Raw genomic sequence first — 26,230 nt, forward strand, 5'->3', positions numbered from 1 at the left:
ATATATATATATGTCTATTCAGATGGTCAATTTGATCTTCTCAGAAAATTATCTTCCTTGGACTACTATTTTTTTTTTTTGCCTTTACTATTTAAAAGAACACATTTAAAAATAATCTACCTGGTAGTAATATGCATATAGTTTCTAGGTACCTTACTGCTACTGCTGCTGCTAAGTCGCTTCAGTCGTGTCTGACTCTGTGCGACCCAGAGATGGCAGCCCACCAGGCTCCCCTGTCCCTGGGATTCTCCAGGCAAGAACACTGGAGTGGGTTGCCATTTCCTTCTCCAATGCAGGAAAGTGAAAAGTGAAAGTGAAGTCGCTTAGTTGTGTCCAACTGTTCGCGACCCCATGAACTGCAGCCTATCAGGCTCCCCCGTCCATGGGATTTTCCAGGCAAGAGTTCTGGAGTGGGGTGCCATTTAGATCAGTAATTATCAACCTGATTTGTTCATTAGACTCACTGGAACTGTGACTGTGCCATGTCGCAGAACAATTAAACCGCTGGAGCTGGGGGCTGGGCTTCACTATTTTTCACAAGTGCTTCAGAACCAATGGGAGAAAGAGAAGCACTTAGTATAAGGAATTGTCTAATATAATTACTGAGGCTGAGAAGTCCAAGGTTTGAAATTGGCAGGCTGGAGAAGAGCTAATGGTGTAGTTCTAGTCCAAAAGCCAACAGTCTCAAGATCCAAGAAGAGTGAATATTTCAGACCAAGTCCAAAGGCAGGAAAAGGCCAGTGCCCTAGCTGAAGCAGACAGGCAAGAAGGATTTCTCTTACCTGTGGAAGGAGGTAGGCTGCCCTTTTCTTCTATTAATATTTGGCCCTTCAATCAATGTGATGAGGGCCCCTCACATTAGGGAGGGCCATCTACTTTACTCAGCCTATTGATTCAGAATATTAATCTCATTCAAAGACACACCCAAGAAAATGTTTGAATGGCTATCTGAGTATCCCACGTCAAGTAAAGCTGACACATAAAATTAACCATCATAAGAATTGATCATTTCCCCATTTTGTACCTGCTGCAGGAAGGTTACATAAAATCTTACGGATGGCCAACTTTCTTAGTTTATTCTGATATTTTAAATCATCATTCCAGCTGGAAATTGAAAGTGAAAGTATATTGCTATTTCAAAACCTTTAAATTGGTTTGCTACAGGGAGTTACTACATTAGAGCCATTGTTTGTCCCTGAATTCTTGGATATTCTGAACTGAAAGGAAATATAAACCGCAGCACTACAGATCAGCTAGAAGTAATAAGACTGTCAAATTCTTTGAAAAGATATGGCAAGGAACCAGAAGTGTCAAAGAAGAAAGGAGATAACAGAGAAAACAACCATGTTTCTGCTAGAGAAGTTGACATTTTGAAACCTATATTTCTCCTCGGAGAAGGCCTCACAGCTTCTATAATTAAAATTGTTCTGAGGGGGGGAATGTAAGGGAGATGAAGAAATGAAGTATAAGAACCTTTGTCGTACTCAGTCCCAAGTGAGTGACACTCGTAGAAACTGAGCTTATATCTATGACTGGAGAACAGATTTGAAAGTCTATTTTGAAAGTCTATTACATTTTACATGCTTATGTAATGAATTCTATATGTTTTCCCCAGAGAAATTTAATTGAAATACTTGAAATCAAAGTCTTTTGGGGAAAGGCAAACATTAGAATGTTAAAATTCATCTCACATTGATCAGTCTAATGAAAAAGGAAAGCCAGACTCAAATTTACATAATTTCATTCTTCTATTCAACAAACATTTATTTCCTACCCTAATATCATTATTTTCTGTACATAAAACATGTCTATGGGATGAAAGAGAGGAAAAGAGAGAAAGAGTAAGCATGTGGAAGTGAGGTGTGTAAGCCTACAAAATACGATGAATTGCTAAAGAAAATGATCATAATGGTTGTTTTGTTGTGGAGCAGGAGTAGAGTGGCCACCTACTCTTTACTTAAAATAATACTAAACGCTGTGTATGTATTTATCTTTTACTGTATGTGAGGCACTATGTTGGGTACCATGAGAGTCATTGGTAAAGAAGACAGTCATGCTTTATGACATCATGGGGCTGAGATAGTAACTAATTACATTAAACCATGAGGTGGTTTTGCTGCATGCTGTGATCCTAATTGTATGCTATCTATCTTTTGCCTTTATGATAATATCAATACTAAAAACATTTATATTTTCTTGGAACTGTTTAGACATAAAAATGTAGAAAGTCAGCTTTAGTGAGAAATATCTAGTTTCTAAGAAATATTTTAGGAATAAGTTTTCAGTATGATTCAGTATGATTTCAGTATATTTCAGTATGATGTAGTAAATACTCATCTACATAAGTGATACATAAGTCCCATGATTCTCCATTTATCTTTTGTCTAATGCATATTGGATGAGACAATATTTTCAAGCTCTTTCAATGGAACATTTCATGCTGTTTTCCTTCTAAGTTGTTTAGTTCACTTCACTCAATCACTAACTTACTCATTCAATACAGGATGATTGATTGGTATGTGTATGGCTCCTTAATAGGAGCTGTATATGAAAAGGAACCAAACATTAATAAAACATAAATCCAGTCTCATGAACCTTATTGACCAGTCATGTAATGAAAAGAGAAAGCATGTACTTAAGATGTGATTATGGAAAGAAGGGTTAAGTGCCATAAAAGAAGAATGAGTAGAGTTTTATTTCTGTTCATGCAAATTCAGCAAAGGGGGCATTTGACATAATACCTGAATACTAGTTACTGTTTTGGCATGTGGGGAGGAAGTGGAGAAACTTCCATGTAGAGAGAACAATGAAAACCAAACAGAGGGTGCCAGGGGAAGCAGCATTCAGTTTTATCATGCATGGAATCTTTTAACAGCATTTATTAGAGATAAGACTGGTGTAACTGGGAACACATTGGAAGGCCTTAAAAGTATCTCAAGATGTTTTTTGTTTGTTTTCAATGGGAAACTATTGAAGATTTTCAAATAACAACATCCTTAGCCTGAATGACTAAAGAAATATTGCTGCTGTTTCCTGAAATAGTGGGTACAAGGGATGTACCCATTTGAGAAGCTGTGTATGTGTTCAGGATGGGTTCTGGTGAGTCTTTCTTGGAATGTTCTATTCAGACAGGTGGAGATGCAATACCAGAAATAATAAGTGAGGTAGGGGCTTTGGCAGTAAGTGTCTTTTCAAAAGAGTCAGCTCTTTGCATCAGGTGGCCAAAATACTGGAGTTTCAGCTTCAATATCAGTCTTAAAAAAAAAAAAAAATTCGTTTATGGCTGTGCTGGGTCTTCGCTGCCGGGCACGGACTTTCTCTAGCTGCAGTGAGCTGAGCTCCTCTCTGGTCGCGGTGCACAGGCTTCTCATTACAGTGCCTTCTCTGGTTGTGGAGCTTGGGCCCTCAGGTGTGCGGGCTTTGGAAGCTGTGGTGCACAGGCTTAGTTGCCTGTGGCATGTGGAATCTTCCCAGACTAGGGATCGAATCTGTGTCCACTGCATTGGCCGGAGGATTCTTAACCACTGGACCTCTAGGGAAATTCAAAAACAGCCATCTCGAGTGCCCTGACCATACAGAAGGGAAAGAGATAGGACTTCTCTTCCTTTTAAGGAGATGCTTGGGAAATATTCACATTTCTGCTTGAATTTCTTTGGCCAGAGCTTGGGCACATGTCACATCTGGCTGCAAAAGAAGGTGGAAATATTGTCTTTTAGGTGTGTGGCAATATCTCCTTAAACTACAGCCAGAATCATCATGTTGTTTTGCTATATGTAATCTTCTTATAGACTTTCCATTAATGATAAATCAATTTAATAATCCTGCAGCTTGGTGTTTAAACTCTTCATAATAAACCCAAATATATTCTTTCAAATTTATTTTGCATTGCTCTTACACACACACACAAGCACACACATCTCAGCCATATTAAATTCAAGAATGTTTTACACATCTCTTGCTTTTCCTATTGTGTACTTTTTTGTATGTGCTTTTTTCCACCTAGTGTTTTCATTTTCAACTATTGCTTATTGAAATTTTATTTGTCTAATAAAGCCAATGAAAAATATCACATCTCTAAAAACATCTTTAATTCTTGAATAGTACATAAGTTTTACTCCTTTGACTTCCTATAGGTTTTGATTTGTATATTTTTCATAATATTTTATAAATTTTACCACTTATTTTACTTTGGACTTGACCTAACTTTCCTGTAGGCAGTAAGCTCCTTGAAGAGTCAAAGATATATTTCATCTCAAGTATTTCCATGCATCTTCTCTGAAACACCTAGTTTCAGATTTCTGCTTAAGTACACAAAATAGAATCACAATATTTAACTGAAATTGAATTTTTGCAGAAGTTTATGCCTACTTCTTAAGCACTATGGAAAAGAGTACAGTTATATCTAGAAACTTTTCTGGAGTTAAGATTGTGATATATTTGAAGTATGCATTTTTGAAATATAGCAGAGGACGGAGGATGTCCTTATGAAAGTGGGTAAGGGTCATGGTGGAGCTGGATATTGCTTATTCTTCGTGGGCAGAGAGGAGTTCATTTGTGTGGAACTCAAAAGCTCAGGGAAGCAACGGAAGCATGTATGTTGGATAACCTAGTCTATCTCTCATCTGTTGGTTTAGAAAGAGGTACTCCCTGAGCCAACATGATATTGCAGGATTTGAGCTTAGCATCTGACCCTAAGAACCCTGCAAAATTCCTTATGAATTCCCAAGAATTATTAATACAAACCCACCCTAATTTTCTTGTAGATCTGATAATTCATATACATTGCTTAAGAGAATTCTACTCCTAATTTAAAACAGGAGATAAAAACTTTGTTCTACTGGTGGTAGATAGATTATTGCAGAAGAGAATCCTGGATCAAATGTCTTGTGTGGGAAGGAGTGGCATTCAGATTCCTGCAGGAGAACCGAGTCTTTTTGTGTCAGTGCAGTAGGTGAAAGATCCAGATTTAAATCTCTGCTTTACCACTTTGTGAGCTTGGGAAAGTTGCTTAATCTCTGAGGTCTAAACAATAGGTATTGTTGTAGAGCACTCAGCATTGTAATAATTTATCAATATCAAATTTATCAACTGTAATTATTTATCAATACTGAATGCTGCAGGTCAAAATAAAAATCATATCACAAAATCACTGGATTAAGGTGTTTGGAAGGCCAGAGGGACAGTTTCCAAGAGAACTGATAAGGTAGAAGTTGTTTGATGGATTCAGACGCTATTGAACTAGCAGTCTGTACTATCCGTTTCCCCAGAAATACGCACCCTTTTCCATAGTGATGGGCAGAATTGTGGAGTGGAAATCCTCTTTATTGGCAAGAAACTCAGGAAATGAAAGAGATGCTGAGGCTAGTTTATCTATTCTATTTGTTACTATTACCAATTAAGATAGAGGGGAATAAGAGATCAGGAGTGTAACCATAATTTTGCTCCCTCGACAAATTTCTATTCCAACACTCCCCAACTTGGTATTCTCTTAATCTATTAGACTTAATCACCCAACAATATGATTAAGCAGAGTATAGTCATGGACAAACTTCATCCCAGGGGTGAGCAATCCTTAGTCCTAGGACAGTCGTCTTCCAACTTTAAGAGATTGCTCCCTCAATACCCACCAAACCTCCCTTGAATCATTCTTCCTGGGATCATTGAGTATTATACTCTGCAGTGATTCCAGCCTCTCAGCAGTGGCTCCCAAAACTCTCTGCAGTGGTTCAGAAGGATATATTATTATATCATTTCCATGATTTACAGGCTGAAACTTCATACCTTGTTCTATATCTCATCCAAAGTCTATGTAGCCACATTGTCCAATATAAAGAAGTTCTGCGGTGAGAATGAGTGCTGTAATGAAACTCACAAAAACATAAATACCTCCCACCAACAACATCCCAGTAACACCCAGTTGCCTCAGACTGGTCCTTTGTTTTTCTTAAATTCTCTAGGAGAAAATAAAATTCAAAGATAGAATCCGTTTATAAATAAGGTCAAAGATTATAATTCCAAAAGTATCAAATCTGCAATAAAATTGTATTGCCCTCAAGTGTAAATCTAAAGTCCAAAATTCTTAGCTTAGATGCAAATCCTACATCCTTCTCTCTAGCCTGTTATTCTGCTCATTCTTAGCTAGAGTTTCTTTACGCCTCAGTAAACTTTGGATTCTGTTAGCTGCTGTAGCCTAGAATATATCTCATGGGAATGGACATTGCTTTAGGGCCTCAACAACTGTATTCCCATAAATGCAATGCATTCAAGGTTAGCTCGGCCAGTTTTGTTTCATGGCCTTTGATAAAGTTGGTCAGTGCTACTCTGACAGCCTTAACAGAAAAACTAGAACCCCATTAATGCCTGGAAGAGAGGTGGGAATCTTTTCTCTAGCTTTTCAAAGCAGCAATTATTGTCCCACGCTTGGAGATACAGTAGATCTGTAGTCAACTTTTCCCTATATTGGGTCTTTTCACAGGGTGAATTTCTGTACTTCATTCTTATCGTTTCCTGTCTCCATCTCAAATCGCCCTTAACACATCACTTTCTTTTGATCACATATCATTGTCTAAGACTATATGTGTGTCTTTTTTTGTCTTACTTGTTACTAGAATACAAAGGAAGGGAAGGACATTATTGTCTTACCCTTGGTGCATACCCAAAGGTGAGAGAAACTCCTTGGACATAAAAGTCAAGCCGTGTTTATGAAATAAACAAATGGAGTAAAAACCAATACCCTACTACTTACCTAAATTTAATCACCATTCTTAAGGGAAAATTACCTCTAACACTGTAATTTTTCTGATTATTATATATATTTATCAATGTATCAGCTTAGGGAATTATTTTGACTTCTTCCTCTAAATAATGAAGAATTTTAGCTCAGTTGAGCTGTGCGCCCACCTCCTGAGTGTTGTTAGTAATGCGACTTTGGAGACTTCATATTATGTACTAAAACTTACTTTCCTCATTGTGGCAGATGTTATTAAGTGACTCACTCAATACCCACTTTCTCTTAAGCTTTGGCTGCGTCGCCTTCACCCTGTCTGGAATATGAATATAAATATGGGAATATGGGAGGGGCGGCAGTCATTCTGTGACCCTGTTGGAGAAGAAAGACAGACAGATCCCAGGTCTTGATGGGATTGTTGGTAAGACGCGCCAGTCCAGTCGTGAGGTAGACTTATCTGTATTCTCTTTTCTCTTAATCCTTGCTTCCCTGTAACTTATAGTTGAATACCTTTCTGCTGATAAATTGTTTTGTCAACTTTGAGCCATAATTCTTGACACCCCAATTTGCAAAATGAGAAAAAAAGTGTTCCTATATTACTCTCCTGCCTTCTCCTCTGCCAGTTTCTCTCAGCTATATCATTATTTTGCTATCAGAGTTTATAACTCTTACATGCTGTTCTATTATGGTAATTAATCCTCCTAGGATTTGCCTTCAGAGTTAATCTAAAATTTGATAAATAATGAACAGCAATATAATTATGTAAATATCAGTCACAATTAGAAACTCATATTGTGATTGGACTCAGAGAAAAAAATATAATCATAAGCCACAAAACCTGAGTAGCTCGAAAGAAGAATCTTGAAGTATTGTCAAACACAGTCTTGCAGTTCACTAAATTATGTTTCATTTGATTCATCTTTGAGCTTTCTTTCATATTTTTTTCTGAAGATTTTCTTTTTCTTGTCATCATTTAAAAATGGTTTCTTTGAGACTGCCCTAGTGGTTCAGTGGTTAAGATTCTGTGCTTCCAATGTAAGGGTCACGGGTTTGATCCCTGGTCAGAGAACTGAGATCTCACATGCTGAGTAGTGCAGCCAAAAAAGGGGAAAAAAAGAAATAAAAATAGAGATACTTTTTTCATTATGTCACTAATTTTTAAGCCAGTTTCTTAATTAACTTCCTTATTTTGTGTATTTAAAATTATTTCCAAATTTACCCATAGTTTATCCACAGACATATACAAGTTCATTCTCCTAAGACCAGTGCATAATGTTGCCTCTTCTTTCCTACCTGCCTTCTAGGGATTTTTTTTCATCTTTGCTAGTAGATATATATATATATATATATACACACACACACACATATATATATATATATATATAATATTTTAAAATTGAATTTATTTGATTACCAATAATTCTAAACAATTTTTCTTATTGTTTCATTTTTCTTTTATGAATTATGTGTTCCTTGTTTGTGTGCATTTTGATATTAGGATAGCTGTTTTTATAGTTCTTTTATTTTGATATATAAGCTTTCTCATTTTATTACAAGCATTCTTTCAGTTTGCTGTTTGTTTTCTATTTTTATAATATATTTGTTTTTCTGTGTTAAAGATACTATTTTTTCATACAATAGTTTTAAGGTAAGGTAGAAGTTGGTTAAAAAAATTCCCTATATGACCTTTGTCTTGATGTTATTCTAGCTAAACTTGAAAGTTAACTCTATCAGGTCATGTACTAATGTTGCTAAGTGATTTATCACAGAAATATTAGTTGTGCTTCAATTACATGCTAAACAGTGACTTTTTGGACAATTTTGTTGATGTGGGCCATTTTTAGTCTTTATTGAATTTGTTACAATATTTTTTAAAAATTTATTTTTCACTGTACCAGATCTTCATGGCTGCACAGGCATTTCTCTATTTGTGGCAGGCAGGGGCTACTCTCTAGTTTTGATCCTTGGGTTTCTCGTTGCCGTGTCTTCTCTTGTTGCGAAGCACAGGCTTTAGGACACGCAGGCTTCTGTAGTTGCAGCACATGGGCTCAGCGGTTGTGCTCCTGGGCTCTAGAGCACAGGATCCATAGTTCTGGTTCATGGGCTTAGTTGCTTGGTGGCATGTGGGATCTTCCTGAGTCTGGGGTCGAACTCTTGTCTCCTGCATTGGCAGGCAGATTCTCTACTACTGAGCCACCAGAGAAGCCCCTAACAATGTTTTAACATAGAAAATAATGAAATATAAACCAATGTAGTCATTGATGTCATGAAGCATACATTCAAAATTAAATTTGTTATTCAAAGATCTCAAGATTGTTTATGAACACTGTCTAAGTAATATAAACAGTTCCTTGAGGTTAGGCTTAAGATCATTAAACATATGGAAAGAATATGTTCTCTCCTATACCAATTCTCCTATACCAACTTAGCAACTTACCAATTTACCAATTGGTATAGCTCTCTCCTATACCAATTTCTGTTAGCTGTGGACTTTTGGTCCACAGTTATGAGTATTAACTAATCCTGCAAACACTTTCTTAGGTCAGTTAGATGTCAAAATTGTGAAGAAAAAGAAATGTATCTTCATTTCTCTCCTTCATGGTTAAAAAATTATACAAAAGTATATGTATATATATCCTTGTCATCTTAACACTGTGTTATTGCATGTTCTCTAAAATTAAATAATTTTCCAAGTTATGGTATATATACTTGGTATTCATTTGCTTTGCTTTAATAAGTTATATCTTACTGAAAAAATACCTTTGTCTTAATAAAGAAATAATCAACTAGTTTTGTGGCACTAGTGGTAAAGAACCTGCCTGCCAATGTAGGAGACATAAGAGATGGGGTTTCGATCCCTGGGTTGGGAAGATCCCCTCAAGTAGGGCATGGCAACTCACTCCAGAATTCTTGCCTAAAGGATCTGCATGGACAGAGAAGCCTGATGGGCTACAGTCCATAGGGTCGCAAAGAGTTGGACATGACTGAAGCGATAGCACACACACATGCATGTTTTGTTTTGTTTTTGTTTGTTTGAGATGATAAATCCTTAGCAATATCAGGGGATGCACTATGTGTTTCCAAAATATAGGCAGGCACTGCGATGCAGAGAGGAAACAAAGGGTTTTAGAGTCAGATACTTAGGTGAGTTTTTGTCATGAGGTCTCCACCACTTGCTTGATGAGCTAATCCATGCATGACCACTGGAAAAACCATAGCTTTGACTAGATGGACCTTGGTTGGCAAAGTAATGTCTCTGCTTTGGAATATGCTCTCTAGGTTTGTTGTAGCTTTTCTTCCAAGGAGCAAGCATCTTTTAATTTCATGGCTGCAATCACCATCTGCAGTGATTTTGGAGCCCAAGAAAATGAAGTCTGTCATTGTTTCTACTGTTTCCCCATCTATTTGCCATGAAGTGATGGGACTGAATACCATGGTCTTAGTTTTTTGAATGTTGAGTTTAGCGCCAGCTTTTTCACTCTCCTCTTTCACTTTCATCAAGAGGCTCTTTAGTTCCTCTTCACTTTGTGCCATAAGGGTGGTGTCATCTGCATCTTTGGTACTTGAAAATGTACCAAATAGGTTTTCTACCTATATGCATATTTTGTTAAAGCTGATCATTCCTATGGATACTTGTTTCAAAACCCAAATAATGTAAATATTCCACCATTAAAAACAAGTTATTTCTTTATCCTATAATGTATGTATGGATACAGTGACTCTGAATAATTAATGTTTTTCTTCCAGTGGTTTTCACAGACCTAAACACAGTGAAGGACTGAAGCTGAAGCTGAAACTCCAGTACTTTGGCCACCTCATGTGAAGAGTTGACTCATTGGAAAAGACTCTGATGCTGGGAGGGATTGGGGCCAGGAGGAGAAGGGGACGACAGAGGATGAGATGGCTGGATGGTATCACTGACTCGATGGACATGAGTTTGGGTGAACTCCAGGAGTTGGTGATGGACAGGGAGGCCTGGCGTGCTGCGATTCATGGGGCCGCAAAGAGTCGGACACGACTGAGTGACTGAACTGAACTGAAACACAGTATAGGTGCTTTCTGTCTTGTATTTTTGATTAGCAAATTTTGCAAAGACAAGTTATTGAACCACTATGTAAAACGATTGTCTTAATTTTCTTCTGTTTTCACAGGTTACTTAATGCTTTCTTTGCTATTTGCTAATTTTTTTATTACATTGCTGCTGCTGCTAATTCACTTCAGTCGTGTCTGACTCTGTGCAACCCCATAGATAGCAGCCCACCAGGCTCCTCTGTCCCTAGGATTCTCCAGGCAAGAACACTGGAGTGGGTTGCCATTTCCTTTTCCAATGCGTGAAAGTGAAGTCACTCAGTCGTGTCCGACCCTCAGCGACCCCATGGACTGCAGCCTTCCAAGCTCTTCTGTCCATGGGATTTTCCAGGCAAGAGTACTGGAGTGGGGTGCCATTGCCTTCTCCCTAGTAAATAAATGATATGCTCAAACAAAAAATTTCCGTGGAACTAGTACTGACATGTGTGCTGTGGGCTAAGTCACTTCAGTTGTGACCCCGTGAACTGTAGCCCACCAGGCTCCTCTATCTATGGGATTCTCCAGGCAAGAAACTGAAGTGACTTGCCATGTCCTCCTAGGGGGATCCTCCCAATCCAGGGACTGAACTTGCATCTCTTAGGTCTTCTGCATTGGCAGGCAGATTCTTTACCAGTTATGCCACCTGGTAAATACTAATATAGCATGAGACATAGTCTGCGGTAGCTAGTACTGTGTGAGGAGAGTTTCACATTTTAAAGACAAAATTGAATTAATTCAGAAACCAAAAAGCTTGTTAGACAAACTTTTTAGGTGTTTTAAAGTTATAAATTGTTTTCCAAAGTATTGAAAGAAACAAGATGACTCGAAGGTATGCTAAATTAGTGATTTCTCCTATGAACTATTAATAAAAAACGAGCGTTTGAAATACAGCTTACTTTGTTGACTGAGGAAACATTCTTATATTGAGAGATAAGGTGAGAATGTATCATACAAACAAGAAAACTTGACTTGCCAAATATTACCCAGCCTTTGCGTGGAGGTGATATTCTAAGCCTTTCTGTGAGCTGGGAAAAAAACTTTTTGTGAGAAAGGACCTTGGTATACTTAAGAGTTTTGTTGATTAAGAAAAGTAAAAAATTGAATAGATAATTTTTCTCTAGAAATTTTAAGGACACTTGTTTCCGTCATGTACATTTCTGTAAGGATTATGGCACTTAGAAGGAAAATGTATGGAAATGCAGGAGTAAATTTCTATTATGTTGTAACTTAATCAGAAATCAATAAGACCAAAAAGCATTCAAAAATGAACAAAAAAATGAAAAATTGCATGTTGTGTTAGTTGAGGGAAGAGTATTCTGGTTAGTATTTCTATGTAACAAATTACTCCCAAAACGAGTAGTGTATGACAATTACCGTTTTATTATTCACAGATTATGCAAATTTTGACAGGCACAAGGGGATAGCTTTTTTCTGCTCCATAATGCTTGGGGTCTCAAAGGCTGGAGGCTGGAATCATCAGAATGCTCATTCGCTCACTTGTACAGTTCTTGGTCTGGGATGATTAGTGTTGCCAATATGAATGTCTACACTTGGCCTCTCTGCATAGCTTGGCTTCCTTGCAGTATGGCAGCTCAAGGTAGTCACACTTTTCACGGTGGCTGAGAGCTCTAAATGTGAGCTCGGAGGGAATAAGACAGAAGCCCCAACACATTTTATGACATGACATAAGAAGTCAAAGCAGTGACAAGTTTTCTAGATTCAAGTGTAGAAGACATAGAAAGTGCTTTTCAATGGGATGAATGGCAAAGGTATGTAGAAGGGAATATGAGATGAGAGATGGGGCTATATTTAAAATACCTTTATGTTTTAGAAAGCTTTAGGCACTCCAGTCTATTTAATGCTCTTTTGGGTCCTAGAATAAAAAGTAGATTTTAACCATATGTAGTTTAAAGAGGAGAACATTATAATAAGTAAAATTGTATTATATATAATATAATATTAAATATATTTAATAAATATAATATATTTAAATATATTTAATATAATATTAAAAATATGTTCTTATATTTTAAAAATATTTTTCCCTAAATAGGAAAAGATTCTACTTGACTTTTGACTTCTTCACGAAACACATAAAACAGGAAACAAAAAAGTGCGGTTAACTTCATATGAGTGAAGGTGTTCTGAAGGGAAGAGCTGTTGAGCTCTGGAATGGGTGGCTGAAAGGGTCTACAGGACCAGAAACACGTCCTGAAGAGCTGCTCTTTCCCCTCTCTGTGACTGCTTTACAGGAGAAGAGAAGACAGAGTCCTCTGTCTTACGCTGCGTCATTCACACTGATGTTACTACAAAGTGACAAAAAGGCTCGTTTCACTTTTGTGTTTAAAAGAGAAAACACATTATTCTGTTCCCTTTCTAAACTAATGGATAGTGATTCTTTTAAGAATTTACAAGGTTTTTTTTTTTTTTTTTTTTTTTTTGCAACAGCTAATCATCACTTGATAAAAAAGCACAAGCAAACAGACTGATGTCTCTGTAAGGCTCCAGTTTCACTTGGTTCTGAAAGGTGAAGCAGTTAATACATGTACAAAATTAACAATACTGCCTAAAATTGTCATACAAACCTCAGTTTACAGTGACAAAGTCAAGTGCTTTGTAAGGTAAAGCTCTGTGACTTCTGGGAATGAGGTGACTTATTCTGGAGAAGTCTTAGGGAAGGACACAGAATAGGGCCAGGAACATGCCCACGTGACCACTGCTCAGTCATACTAAGGGGGCTCTGCCCTTACCTTTGAGATAGAGATGGAGAAGCTTAGGAAAATCCATGCCCTCTTAGAGCACTCGTCTTGGGTTTTCCTTCTTATAACAGAGACTGATACTTAGCAGGATTGTGTAAATTCCTAAAGAAGCAAAACTCTGTGGGAACTCTGTTTTACTTGGTAGAGGAAACGCCTGTCTATCCTTGAACCTTAACATGGGGAGGGACCAGGCATGGGGTATGCTTTCTATGTCAGCTTTCGTATTCATATAAATCACATGCAGCCATTATTCTTTTGTCTCTTTTGTCAATAGCATTGACCATTTCTTTATTGAAATTAATCTATGCAGATATTTGAGTGAAATTGAGATGTGTGCAGTAAGAGAAAAGGTCTCGTATATTGGACAGGCTTATGTTGGAATTCTAATCTACCACATACTAAATGTATGTCTGTGTGTGGCTCAGTTGTGTCCGGCTTTGGTGATCCATGGACTGTAACCCACCGGGCTCCTCTGTCCATGGGATTTTCCAGGCAAGAATATTGGAGTGAATTGCCATTCCCTTCTCCAGGGGTTCTTCTAGACCCAGGGATCAAACTCAGGTTTCCCACATTGTGGGTGGATTCTTTACCATCTGAGCCACAGGGAAGCCCTATACTAATTGTATAGCCCTCAGCAATGTACTTAACCTCCCAGACCCTTCATTTATTTTTCTGTAAAAATCACAGAGGTTTGTAATATGGACTAAAATTAGAAGTATGAAAAGTGTGGCTCATAGTAATAGAAACTTAATAATACATATTACTTGCCTTTTTATTTCAGACACAAAAATGCTTTTGTATTGATTTTTGGAAATAATTATAGAGTTGGATAACTATTATGGATATAGATGTAAGTGTAAACCTTAATAGTTGAAGCCATTCTGAGCAAAATTATTTAATGCCTCAAAGAAAGTTAATTGTTAAAAATTGTACCAACAGTTTATTTTTGTTTCTTAAAGTTTCCATTCAGTCTTCAGGCCTTGATATAATTTATAAATCCATAGAGATAGTTTTACATAAAAATATTTAACAAGTGTGAATTAATAACAGAAAGGAGCCATGATACTTTCAGGCATCATTTTCACAATATTCTTATTCTAATTATAAGTGAATAATACTTTTGTTCTTTGTCTACTAGGATTAAAACGTGTTCTTTTTTGTCTTTTGTAATGCTTTGTTTTGGAGGGAGGCTAAATATTAAACATTCATATCTTAACTAAGTCTCATTGTTTTTAGGATGGTATTAACTGCATAACAGTTTTCCTCTCACTATCTTACATTTATATACATATACTATATATATATATATAATTTAGTACAGTTCAGTTGCTCAGTTGTGTCCGACTCTTTATAACCCCATGGACTGCAGAATGCCAGGCCTCCCTATCCATCAGCAGCTCTCAGAGCTTGCTCAGACTCATGTCCATTGAGTTGGTGATGCCATCCAACCATCTCACCCTCTGTCGTCCCCTTCTCCTTCTGCCTTCAATTTTTCCCAGCATCAGGGTCTTTTCCAAGGAGTCAGTTCTTCACATCAGGTGGCCAAAGTATTGGAGTTTCAGCTTTAGCGTCATTCCTTCCAATGAATATTCAGGACTGATTTCCTTTAGGATGGACTGGTTGGATCTCCTTTCAGTCCATGGGACTCTCAAGAGTCTTCTCCAACACCACAGTTCAAAAGCATCAATTCATCAGTGCTCAGATTTCTTTATGGTCCAACTCTCACATCCATACATAACTAGTGGAAAAACCATAGCTTTGACTAGATGGAACTTTGTCAGAAAAATGTCTCTGCTTTTTAATATGATGTCTAGGTTGGTCATAGTTTTTCTTCCAAGGAGCAAGTGTCTTTTAACTTCATGGCTGCAGTCACCATCTGCAGTGATTTTGGAGCCCAAGAAAAGAAAGTCTGTCACCGTTTCCATTGTTTCCCCATCAATTCGCCATGAAGTGATGGGACCGGATGCCATGATCTTCATTTTGTGAATGTTGGTATTTAAGCCAACTTTCACTCTCCTCTTTCACTTTCATCAAAAGGCTCTTTAGTTCTTCTTCCCTTTCTGCCATAAGGGTGGTGTCATCTGCATATCTGAGGTTATTGATATTTCTCCTGGCAATCTTGATTCCAGCCTGTGCTTCATCCAGCCCGACATTTCACATGATGTACATTGCATAGAAGTTAAATGAGCAGGGTGACAATATATAGCCTGATGTATTCCTCTCCCTATTTGGAACCAATCTGTTATTCCATGTCCAGTTCTAACTGTTGCTTCCTGACTTGCATACAGATTTCTCAGGGGGCAGGTCAGGTGATCAGGTATTCCCATCTCTTGAAGAATTTTCCACAGTTTGTTGTGCTCCAGAGAGTCAAAGGCTTTGGCATAGTCAATAAAGAAAAGTAGACGTATTTCTGGAACTCTCTTACTTTTTCTATGATCCAATGGATGTTGGCAATTTGATCTCTGGTTCCTCTGCTTTTCTAAATCTACCTTGAACATCTGGAAGTTCATGGTTCACACACTGTTGAAGCCTGACTTGGAGAATTTTGAGCATCACTTTGCTAGCGTGTGAGATGAGTGCAGTTGTGTGGTAGTTTAAGCATTTTTTGACATCGCCTTTCTTTGGAATTGGAATGAACACTGACATTTTCCAGTCCTGTGGCCACTGCTGAGTTTTCCAAATTTGCTGACATATTGAATGCAGTATTTTCGCACCAGGATCTTTTAGTATGTGAACTAGCTCAACTGGAATTCCATCACCTCTGCTAGCTTTGTTCATAGTGATGCTTCCTAAGGCCTACTTGACTTCACATTCCAGGATATCTGGTTGGAGGTGAGTGATCACACCTTCATGGTTATCTGGGTCATGGAGATCGTTTTGGATAGTTCTTCTGTGTATTCTTGCTACCTCTTCTTAATGTCTTCTGCTTCTGTTAGGTCCATGCCATTTCTGTCCTTTATTGTGCCCATCTTTGCATGAAATATCCCCTTGGTATCTCTTGAAGAGATCTCTAGTCTTTCCCATTCTATTGTTTTCCTCTATTTCTTTGCATTGATCACTGAGGAAGCTTTCTTATCTCTCCTTGCTATTCTTTGGAATTCTGCATTCAGATGGGTATATCTTTCCTTTTATCCTTTGCCTTTAGCTTCTCTTCTTTTCTCAGCTGTTTGTAAGGCCTCCTCAGACAACAATTTTGCCTTTTTGCATTTCTTTTTCTTGGGGATGGTCTTGATTACTGTTTCTTGTACAATGTGCAATGTCACAAACCTCTGTCCATAGTTCTTCAGGCACTCTGTCTATCAGATCTAATCCATTGAATCTATTTGTAACTTGTACTGTATAATCGTAAGGGATTTGATTTAGGTCATACCTGAATGGCCTAGTGGTTTTCCCTACTTTCTTCAATTTAAGTCTGAATTTGGCAATAAGGAGTTCATAATCTGAGCCACAGTCAGCTCCCAGTCTTGTTTTCACTAACTGTATAGAGCTTTTCCATCTTTTGTGGCAAAGAATATAACCAATCTATTTCGGTATTGACCATCTGGTGATGTCCATGTGTAAAGTCTTCTCTCGTGTTGTTGGAAGAGGGTATTTTCTATGACCAATGCATTCTCTTGGCAAAACTCTGTTAGCATTTGCCCTGCTTCATTTTGTACTCCAAGGCCAAATTTGCCTGTTACTCCTGCTATCTCTTGACTTCCTACTTTTGCATTCGAGTCCTGCATGATGAAAGGACATCTTATTTTGGTGTTAGTTAGAAGTCTTGTAGGTCTTCATAGAACCATTCAACTTCAGCTTCTTCTGCATTATAGACTTGGATTACTGTGATATTGAATGGTTTGCCTTGGAAATGAACAGAGATCATTCTGTTGTTTTTGAGATTGTATCCAAGTACTGCATTTGGAACTAGTTTTTTTTTTTTTTTTACTATAAGTTACACCATTTATTCTAAAGGATTCTTGCCCACAGTAGTAGATATAATGGTCATCTGAATTAAATTTGCACATTCCAGTCCATTTTAGTTCACTGATTCCTAAAATGTTTATGTTCATTCTTGCCACGTTCTGTTTGACCACTTTCAATTTACCTTGATTCATGGACCTAACATTCCAGGTTCCAGTGCAATATTGTTCTTTACAGCACCTGACTTTATTTACATTACCAGTCACATCTACAACTGAACAGTGTTTTTCCTTTGGCTCTGTCTTTTCATTCTTTCTGGAGTTATTTCTCCACTTTTCTCCAGTAGCATATTGTGCACCTACCAACCTGGGGAGTTCATCTTTCAGTGTCATATCTTTTTGCCTTTTTATACTGTTCATGGGATTCTCAAGGCAAGAATACTAGAGTGGGTAGCCTTTCCCTTCTCCAGAGGATCTTCCCAACCCAGGGATTGAATCCAGATCACCCTCATTGAAGGTGGATTCTTTACCAACTGAGGTATGAGGGAAGCCCATATATAATTTACTATACATAAAAAACTGGATATATGTATATAATTGAATCACTTTGCAGTATACTTGAAACTAATACAACGTTGTAAATCAGCTATGCTTCAGTTATATCCCCCAAATTCTATTAAGTACTTTTAGATCTCATCTGGTAATAAGTTAGCAATATATAGTCCAATTCTTCACTCATATTTAAAGAAATCGAAAATCCAAATAAAAATAAATTTCAGTAGGAGGTAAGCAAAATTTTTTGTGTAAAAAGAAAATATTTTGTGCAAATTCCAATTGTAAATGTGTGATGTTTTTATGTCTCATTTGTCCCAGTATAACTTTCTTAAAAGAATATACTTCAATACTTAGATAGGAAATTATTTAATTTAGTGTTTTATTTATGTTTTTGAGATTGTAAAGTTTATTTCAGTTAAGATGGTTCTGTGAGTTCAAACTTTGCTGCAGCTCCTTCTACTAAAGCTGACCCTTGAACAGCACAAGTCCTCTTATAGTCAGATTTTTTTTTCATTAAATACTGTAGTACTTCATGATCTGTGGTTGGTTGAATCTGCAGCTGTAGAACTGCAGATGCAGAGGGCTGACTTTGGGACTTGAACATTTGCAGATTTTGGTATCCATGGTGGGTCCTGAAATGAATCCCCCATGGATACTGAGGGATGAATGTAGATAACAATGATAGACAAAATATTGAACTAGAAACAACCATGAATGGACTAATTTGAAAAAACAGATCATCTTGGTATAAACTTTTCAAGGCACATCAATTTGAAATTCCAAACACTTTAGACTGAGAAGTTTCTTAACTTCCAGGGAAGAAAAAAGTAGGCTACAGGAGTACAGGCAGAACTTAGCTGCATTCTTCAACTGGGCTTTCACAAGGCTTCTGTCAAGTTTGGCTTCTGAGGAAATACTGGTGTCTAACCTCCCTCAGGTTGTTGGAAAAGTTCATTTCTTGTGCCTGTAGATCTCATGGTGGCTTGCTTCTTCAAGGTCAATGAGAAAACATCTCTGACCTTCAGGAGTGCCCCAGTCCCTCTTTCGAGGGATTTTTCCCAATTAAGTCAAGCCTATCCAGGATGTTCTTCCCCTTGATCAACTCAAATTCTACTAATTTGGGCCCTTAATCACATTATAAAAATCCTTCCCCTTTGCAAGGGCCTCTGGATTTGAAGCAAGTCATAAATTCATCCAGCACTTGGGGATTATATTAAGAGTCATAAGGTGTTACTTAGGGTGTGTCTGCCACAAAAGAGTATATGCATGGTTATGTGATGAAGGCAAAGGGAGAAAGGTGTCTCACTCTCTATGGTGACAAGCCCATATCTATAATGCTTAAAATGAAAGAAATTAATTATCAATATTAACAGACATAGAGGAAAATGTTAAAATGATGTGCTAAAAGAGGGGAAGATGGTTTGTTTGAAAAGATGGATATGGGAGGGCAATGATGACAACTGCTGCTTCTTACAGGAGAATTTGTGTAATCACATGAATTTTAGAGTAGGTGATGGCAGAAGTTTGGTAAAAATGAAAACATTAAGGGAAGAAAATAAGAGGTTTTTCAACAGTTCAAGGAAGATCCAAGTTCTTAGGGAAAAAGTGCCCTTCAAGTTACAAGCAGAATAAATGTTCAACAGATTTTAATGCAGCTGCAGAATATCATAAAAGTACAGAGGTTTCTTATATGGGTTAAGATAAAAATTCCAAAAAATGCTTGGAACATAAAAGTCAACATTTAGTATTAAGGATGATTAAGAAGAAATCTTCAAAGATATCACATAGAAAAGGCAGATTATCTACAAAGAAATGACAATTAGGACAGGTCTCAATAAAATAAATGTCAAAAGAAAATGGAGAACCACATTGAATATGTCTCAAACAGTCTATCATTTTATATTTATATAAATTAGAATTTAAGAATTAAGTTAAAATAGAGGCATTTCTAGACATCTGAAAATTAAGAGCTTACCATAACTCAAAGGTTTTTCACTAGCAGAAATATGAGAGAGAAGAAGAGTGTGGGGTATATAGAGCAGTCCTGAACACAGAAATTATTTTTAAAATATCAATTAATTATAGTAAATATTAATTATAAAAGTAAATAATAATTTTGAGAGCTTAAGATGGATAGAACTGGAACTCTGGACAAGAATAAGTTATATTGGAATAAGAATGCTATATGAATAATTAACATGTGCTATATCTGTGTTTTGTTTTGGAGGACAGAAATTAGAAGCCTTATACTTGACTAACTTATAATTATGTATATTAAAAATTAATGGCAAATAATTGAAGCTATATACAACTATGTTTTAGATCTTCAGACCTTATTTATCTAATAACTAGAATTTTGTATCCTTTTATCAACCTCTGTTTCTCTGTGTTCCACTATCCCATCACCCCTGCCAGCCACATTCCTCCTTTACTCCTGGCAAACACTTTTCTACTCTCTCTGTTCATGAATTCAACTTTCTTAAAGAATCCTCGTGTAAGTGGTACCATGCAGTATTTGTCTTTGTCTGGCTTATTTCACTTAGCATAATTTGCTCCAAGTTCCAGTTGTTTCAAGTCACAGGATTTCCTTCTTTTTAGGGTTGAATTTCATGTGTGTGTGTGTGTGTGTGTGTGTGTGTATAGCCACATTTTCTTGATCCATTCACCCATCAGTGGATATTTGGGTTGTTTCTACTCCTTGGCTATTGTGTATAATGTTGCCATGAATGTGAGAACACAGATACTTCTTCAATACAATGGTTTTGTTTCCTTTTTGATATGTACCCAGAAGAGGCATTCCTGGTTCATGTGGTAGTTCTATTTTTAATTTCTTTTTTTTTTTTTTTGACAAGTACATACACAGGTATTTTTATTGTTAAGGTATAGTCGATTTAATGTTCATGCAGTTTTCCATAGTGTCTTAGCAGTTTACATTCCCACCAATAGTGCACAAGGGTTCCCTTTTCTCCACATCCTCATGAGCCCTTATTATCTTTTGTATTTTTGAGACTAGCCAGTCTAACACGTGTGAGGTGATACCTGATCATGGTTTTGATTTGTCTTCCCCTGATGACTAGTGATTTTGGAGCCCAAAAAATAAAGTCTGACACTGTTTCCACTGTTTCCACATCTATTTCCCATGAAGTGATGGACTAGATGCCATGATCTTAGTTTTCTGAATGTTGAGCTTTAAGTTAACTTTTTCACTCTCCTCTTTCACTTTCATCAAGACATTTTTTAGTTCCTCTTCACTTTCTGCCATAAGGGTGGTGTCATCTGCATATGAGGTTATTGATAGACGGTGATTGCTGTCATGAAATTAAAAGATGCTTACTTCTTGGAAGGAAAGTTATGACCAACCTAGATAGCATATTCAAAAGCAGAGACATTATTTTGCCAACAAAGGTCCATCTAGTCCAGGTTATGGTTTTTCCAGTGGTCATGTATGGATGTGAGAGTTGGACTGTGAAGAGAGCTGAGCGATGAAGAATTGATGCTTTTGAACTAGGGTGTTGGAGAAGACTCTTGAGAGTCCCTTGGACTACAAGGACATCCAACCAGTCCATTCTAAAGGAGATCAGTCCTGGATGTTCTTTGGAAGGTGATGCTAAAGCTGAAACTCCAATACTTTGGCCACCTCACGCGAAGAGTTGACTCATTGGAAAAGACTCTGATGCTGGGAGGGATTGGGGGCAGGAGGAGAAGGGGACGACAGAGGATGAGATGGCTGAATGGCATCACCAACTCGATGGACGTGGGTTTGGGTGAACTCTGGGAGTTGGTGATGGACATGGAGGCCTGGCGTGGTGCGATTCATGGGCTCGCAAATAGTCGGACACGACTGAGCGACTGAACTGACTGACTGATGATTAGTGATGTCCAACACTTTTTCATATACCTATTGGCCATTTGTATATCTTCTTTGGAAAAATGTCTATTCATGTCCTTTGTCCATTTTTATTTTCTTTACGTTTAAAAATTTTATTTTATATTGAATTATAGTTGATTACCAATGTTGTATTGGTTTCAGATGTGTAGCAAAATGATTTAGTTATACATATACATATATATATTCTTTTTCAAATTCTTTTCTCATTTAGGTTTTCATAGAATGCTGAATAGAGTTCCCTGTGATACACAGTAGGTCCTTGTTGATTACCTATTTTAAGTTTAGTAGTGTGTATAGATCAGTCTCAAACTCCTAGTTTATCCACTTCTCCGTCTTTCCCCTTTGGTAACTATAAACTTGTTTTCTAAGTTTGTAAGTCTGTTCCTTTGCCCACTTTTAAACAGAGTCCTTTGTGGGTTTTTTGCTATTGAGTTGTTTGAGTTCCTTAAAATAATTTGATTAAAGCTTTCAGGTGAACTAGAAGACAATGTTTGTCTGTTTTAAGATGATATTCTTAGAAAAAGGAGTACCCTCAGGTTTGTGTTGATCAGTTGTCTATCTCAAAAACCTGCAACAATTAATGTGATGCAGCATTTGGAGCATTGTCAAACAGGGATATTTGTTTTGAACTCTCTGCTGCCTATCTTAGTATGCAGCCTAAGTTTCATGATTGAGTGTAAAGAGTGGATTAGCCATGCCTGTAAATGTCTGTGCTCTGTCAGATCGCTTCCAATGATATTCTTACTTTCTCTGATATTATTTCTCTATCACAATACATCACTAAAAATTCTTTGTGTTATCATGGCCCTTTAAAGTCTATCCTGCTTTGAGAGAAAACTGGTTATAGTCTAAAGATATAGGAGCTTTTATTAGTATTTAACATTCTACTGAAATTAAAACCCATATTATAAACCACGCTTAAAAATATTTTCTTTTTTATTAATTGGGTTACATTTAAGATTATTTTCCTTATTTTCAGTTAACTATATATAAGATCTTTCCATAGGCTTGGTATCTTGTTAAGCCCAGTAGATTCAAATATTTTTATAGTATAGTCTTCCTGCCAGCTAGTAAAAATGTTTTCCCCTCTCACCTATATCTATATATGTATTTGCCTGTATGGTCAGGCCAATCAAGATGGCTGTTCTCTTGCTCTCTGTACATCACCTGCTTGAGTAGTTCTTGCTTCATTCACATGACTGGCTAACCCTTTTAATTTTAGGGCTTAATCAGTAACTACCTACATGCTTCATGATTTCTTGGTGGCTCAGTCGGTAAAGAATCTGCCTGCAATGCAAGAGACTGCCTGTAATGCAAGAGACCTAGGTTTGACCCCTTGGTTGGGAAGATCCCTTGGAGAAGGGCATGGCAACCCACTCCAGTATTCTTGCTTGGGGAATCCCATGGACAGAGAAGCCTGGCAGACTACATGACATCACAAAAGAGTTGGAGATGACTTAGTGACAAAACTTCCACCACCAACAAATGTTTGACCCCTGCCCCAGCCCCTGGTTTTCCTGGTAACTGATGAGAGAATCTGGCATTGATTTCCCCTATAAATGGTAGCCTTCTTCTCCCCCAGGAGTAATGATTGCTATTGTGTCTTGTGAGCCAACTGCCATCCTTAGTGGGATGTTGTGCCAGTACTTCGCTTAAGACTAGTGAAATTCCTTCTCCAATAAACTGTTGATGTCTGTCGCCATCTCCAGGCTCACAACTCATTCTTGCGGGCTGAAGCAGTTCCAAGGTTTACAGGCCTGTGGGGTGCAGCCCAACGCTGTATCTATAAATAAATAATCAAACTGAAAAATCAGGATTGCCTTTGATTGTGATCAAGCTGTGAGAAATTTCTGAAACACACGTGACATTGTTTGAAGAGGGAAACAACTCTGAATATGTGGCAAGGGGAAGGCTGGTTCAGAATGTGGGCGCCATCCCCAAGTGATTGAGATGTGGTGATGGCAGAAACCTGGAACCGGTGCCTTTGGGCTGCTATCCTGCCGTAGGGCTGCTATCCTGCCGTTTGGGCTGCTATCCTGCCGTAGAACATCCGATGGGTCCACACCTCCTCCAGGCCTCTCCCCCTTGGGTCAGGTGGCAATAATCAGAGGATCTGCCATTGGGTGTGGATATTGAGTTTGGGAACTTGGATAGGAAAAGAAACACAGAGAGTCCCAGGTGACGGGGGCACTAGGAAGAGCTGGGGGCACCCAGGAGGCTAGCTAGGGGTACACACTGGGTCGCAGCTCCTTCCTTCAGGACACAGCAGACGGGAGAATGCAAGTCACCTGAGTGATGAGCCTGCTACAAAACCTAATGAATTCCCAGACTAGACAGTTTTCTCTGAGCTGAGTTGATTGTGTACATAGGTAATGCTGAGCTGTTAACCGAATCTAAAGCACGTCCCAGTGTGAAAACGGAACTCGTGGGACGTGGCAACTCATTGCCTGAGGTTGCCCAGAGGCAAGTCACATGTGTACTTCACTAATCTTGAGTGAAGACTGCTGGCTGAGACCTGAGATTCATGGGATTCTCATTCCGCAGCTCAAATCTTTGAACCGATAAGAGCACAAACTACGTGTCAGATTCAGTACACATGCTCTGCATTGAAACCTGATAACAGCTCTCTTCTGTCAGATGAAGAAACAGTACTGAAGATATAAGTGGTAAAAGCGGGGTGCAAACCAGCATTCCTAACCTAAAGTTACTGCACTGAAACACTTAAGAGAGAGGTCAAGATCAACTTGAATCAGTAGCCAAAAAGGAAGAAACTTGGGAACATTCTTGAAAAGACATCGATTTCTCTCTGCTGGGAGTTAGTGAGGTGAAGTGGGAGAAGAACTTGGGCAGAGTTCTAACAACTGAACAGCTACCCCAGGAAAAGAGAAAGACAACAGTAATCGTAAGAAGAGTTGAATGTCAACGAACGTTTGAACTCTGAGTAGATTTTCTTTATTCAGCTTTTTCTTCTCAGGTTAAAGTTCATATGTCTTGAATTTATTTTAATGTATAAAACTTTGATACTCTGATGTTGTGATTTAGCTGTCATGAAGCTCTTCAGTTTTTACATTCTCTAAGGTGTTGTGTGTTTGACCTTGAAATGACTGATAAGTTCTTTAGCTTTGGTGTTTCTCAGTTAATTAGTGTATATATTCAAATAAGTAGTCTAATCTTAACTACTGCCTGGTATTTTCTCTATGTTACATAGCAGATTCATTTAGAGTTTTTCATTTCAACTTTTACCTTCAGTGATTTAGAAATGTATGGAGTGTTTTCTGCTTCTCCACTTTTAGGACTTAAGAAGCTCTACTTAGAGATCAAAGAGGTGGACTACACTAATAAGCAGGAGGAGAGGAGATAGGAAATGAATAATTAAGATGGATTTATCAGAAACAAGTAAGTACAAACCCTGTTAGTTTTAAAAGCCTGTGTCTGATTACTTGATAAAGGAATACTAAGTCGTGTAGCTTCTTCCATAGATGAAATGTCTCTTCTAAACTTTTTGCTTTAATAATTGACACATATATTTAAAACTTGGCTATTTTCAATATCTAAGCACATTTTATTTTTAATTACAATTATATTTTCAAATTTAGAAGTATTTTCAAAATAAGATTATTTGCCAAAATATTCTACTCTTCTACCCTGATAGTATTTGAGGATATCTAATCTGATCTCTCTTTTCATGTTTTTTTTTTTTTTTTTAATATTATGCATATGGAAAAAGCAAAGCAGAAGGGATTTTATCTTTGCCTAAATACCATGTTTAGGTCATCATCACTCATATTTTTAAATTGAAATAACTTTAAGTAGAATTTATTATATAGCATTTTGAAGATAAACAAATGTCATGATCATCTTCTAAAGAAGAGGCAAAGCAGTTTGCTAAACAGAGACAGAGCAAAGTGCCAGTCATTGCAATTTACTTTTGATTTTGCTGCGGAAAGAATGTGAAAGTCCCCAGAGCATATGATAATGTTTGAAGTGCTAGAACACATTTTTCCCCATTAATTCTTTATATTACCGCCCACATCAAATAGGCTTTCCTGCAGTTTACTGTTAGCTGTATACTCTGAATTTAAATAGCTATAGGACTGTTCCCCTGCCTAAGGGTACAACAAATGTCGTGACTACTAATTGAAACTGTAAAGCGAGGGCAATTATTTCTTCTCTTGGTACTTTGTACTTAAATATCTGACTATGATTAAGAAATAGGCTGCTCTGTTGCGTACGCTGCCTTCCCTAGTAATCACAAACAGCCGAGTAGAGTAGAGAATGCATGGGTTGTTAGTTTTTAAGTGCAGGTATAAAACCAATTGAAAATGGAACA

At 37.5% G+C, this 26,230-nt stretch overlaps 1 long non-coding RNA gene across 1 annotated transcript in view; it reads left to right on the top strand.

Moving 5' to 3' along the window:
- The window catches only part of LOC104988322, a 277,473-nt gene that overhangs the window by 207,782 nt on the left and 43,461 nt on the right, over positions 1-26,230 (top strand). Inside the window, exon 5 of the long non-coding RNA XR_825224.1 lies at positions 25,194-25,296. This is a non-coding gene — a long non-coding RNA (uncharacterized LOC104988322). The remainder of the gene's footprint in view (positions 1-25,193; positions 25,297-26,230) is intronic.

Source organism: Bison bison, unplaced genomic scaffold, assembly GCF_000754665.1.
Source record: "Bison bison bison isolate TAMUID 2011002044 unplaced genomic scaffold, Bison_UMD1.0 scf7180017864123, whole genome shotgun sequence".
In the NCBI taxonomy this organism is placed as follows: Eukaryota; Metazoa; Chordata; class Mammalia; order Artiodactyla; family Bovidae; genus Bison; species Bison bison.